Source organism: Macrobrachium nipponense, chromosome 31, assembly GCF_015104395.2.
Source record: "Macrobrachium nipponense isolate FS-2020 chromosome 31, ASM1510439v2, whole genome shotgun sequence".
Taxonomy (NCBI): domain Eukaryota; kingdom Metazoa; phylum Arthropoda; class Malacostraca; order Decapoda; family Palaemonidae; genus Macrobrachium; species Macrobrachium nipponense.
In genome coordinates, this window is record NC_061093.1 from 696,255 (window position 1) to 699,302 (window position 3,048).

The window sequence follows — 3,048 nt, forward strand, 5'->3', positions numbered from 1 at the left end:
CAAAAGGACTGTCAAGAAAAAACCACATGTGCACTTCATCACAGTCCACAAGCATATGCCCAGGATCTCATCACTACTTGGTCAACCCACCCCGTCACGGTCCAGTAATCCCCTGTACAAATCCAAGAAGCTTTTTCTTCCAGAGCAATATACGCAACCTTCGTCTGATGGCTGCATTGTTGGAATCAGACGAGGACACAGCTGATCACTGAGGATGAGCTGCGACGTGCTGTTATGGGAAAAAAAAATTCTGCTCCTGGAGATGATGGCCTTACTTATCAAGTGCTTCGTCTCCTCCAGAAGGTTCCTGGAAATCCTCTTCTACAATTGTATAATCTTTGCTACCAACATGGATATGTACCTGCTGGCTGACCATTAGCACAATTATTCTATCCCAACCCAAAGCCTAAAACTGAATAAATATCGGCCTATCTCCCTCACTCATGTTTTAGTAAAGTGTTTGAGCGTATATTACTAACCAGGCTAATGTACCGGTTACAAGAAAAACTTTCTCCCCATTTGTATGGCTTTCTTCCACAGAGGAGTACTCATCACTGTGTAGCTGAACTCTACTCCCGATTGTCCTCCAACAGTGTAGTTGCCTTCCTTGACTTCAAAAGTGCTTTTGATATAGCCAACAGGGATATAATTCTTGATCAGCTTGTCGAATTTGGTGTCAGAGGAAACCTTCTGAAGTGGATAAACAGTTATCTCAGTAACAGAAAATCACGTGTTTTTTTTAAGGGTGCATGTAGCTCCTATGGAAATTTTGAGCTTGGCACACCTCAGGGCGGTGTATTGAGCCCATTTCTTTTTAATATTCTTATGCACCGTGTATTGTCTCTCCTCCCTGCTATCCCTGGAACCACTGTAACCTGCTATGCTTATGATGTCTGCATCCACTCCACTACCCCTCGAGACCTTCAGCGTGTCCTTCAAGACTTCTACAGGTCCTGTACCTCCTGTGGCCTCATACTCTCCCCAGAAAAAAGCAGAATCTTCTCTGCCCGGAATCTCCGAGACCTGTCAGAGTTCATTATGGGTGGGAATATTATACCTCACTGCACACAGTATACATATCTAGGTGCACCAGTCAGGATCATCCCTGCTATACCTGCACGACAACGAATCCACCCCATGGTGAAAAACCTTCTTGGTCGACTGGAGCCTTGCTTCACTCCCATCAAGTGGCTTGCCACCAGGGCCACAGGTATATCTATCCCCGTGGCTAAAACCCTCTATATCCTCTTCCTAAGGTCAGTTGTTGACTATTTATCTCCTGCTCTAATTCAATTACCCAGACAGGCGTTACAACCTCTAGAACTGTTCCAAAATAGAGTAATGAGGTTTATCCTAGGATGCCCTCCTTCCACTCGGATAGTCAACATGCAGACCGAACTCATGTTACCTCCATTAATAGAGAGAATTTTTATGCCAATGTAACTTTGTTTTCTGTTAAATGTCTACACTCTCCACAATTTACTCCAAATTTCTCTGCTGTCCTCAGAGCATCACTTGACGAAGATGCACCAAGACCTCAACTCCGGCCAGGCAGTATGTGAAAATCTTCGACACCTTGATATCGGTGTACCTGAGCAAGCAGTCATCCAAGATTTGCCACCATGGCGGGTTCCTATTCCTGCTGTCACTTTCACACCAACCTCTAAAGATGCCCATACCAGTCTACAGGAGCAGCTGGTTTTGGAAACAATATCCAAAGTGTCAAGTTCAGTTCCTGCAGGACACCACATCTACGTTGACGGCTCAGTACAGGCAGATGGAAGTGCAGCATGTGCTATGTTCTCCCCCATTTTAGAATCTCCTGAGGTTGGGTGGCATGGTCGCAGGTTGCCAAACTCATCCAGTTCCACTTATTGCGAACTTCAAGATATATGGGATGCAGTAACCCTACTTGTTAGAAGAAATGTGAATGGATTGGTGATCTGTGACTCCAAATCTGCACTCCAGGCACTGACATCTTCTAGGCCCAGCTGTGGCCGTGTTGTGCGAGACATTGTGTCAACTCGTTGCTGCTTACAATGCCTCGCTTGTCTTGTCCTTCATGTGGATGCCCTCCCATATTGGGCTTGCTGGGAATGACATGGTGGACAGTCTTGCTAAAGCTGCCTGCACGCTGGACCTTGATGACAGAAATGTTGAGCCCTCACTTCGCTGCCTTAAACATAGAATATATTCAGCCGCTTTTGCCTGTACAGTACAGCGTAGGGATGCAGAGAAGGGCACTAGTGTTTCCATACAACATCATGATAACTTTCTGCAGAGCCTTCACGAGTACCAGCGACGTGGACTCATGGTGCGTAGGCATAATGTCGTAAGTGCCAGGATAAGGTTGGGATATCGTCCTGTGTGGCAGGTTGGACAGACACTAGATGTACCACACTACACCTCATGCAAACGGTGTAACCTTGCTAATGCCAATAGCCTTGAACACTACCGCCTTCATTGCCCCACTGTCAGGAATCTGTTACCTCAAGGACAAGATTTACTTCAAACCTGCCAATATTTACTCAAAGATGACCACCTAGACGTAATTTTGACTCGTCATCCTCACTTTGGTGGCTGCTAAACTGTCTGTTGCAGTTGTTGTGATAATAGAATACGATCTCATATATGTTATTTTGTAACTGATATACCGATGATTCAATGCTGTAATTTTTTTTCTCTTGATTTCTGATGTACTGTATGTAACTGCTAATATGTAACTTTGTTTGACATCTTTGGGCGTAATAAATTTATTAAATAATATATATATATATATATATATATATATATATATATATATATATATATATATATATATTATACATACATACATATATATATATATATATATATATATATCTATATATATATATATATATATATATATATATATATATATACATATATATATATATATATATATATATATATATATATATATATATTATACATACATACTATATATATATATATATATATATATATATATATATATATATCATATGATATATAAATCTATATATCTATATATATATATATATATAT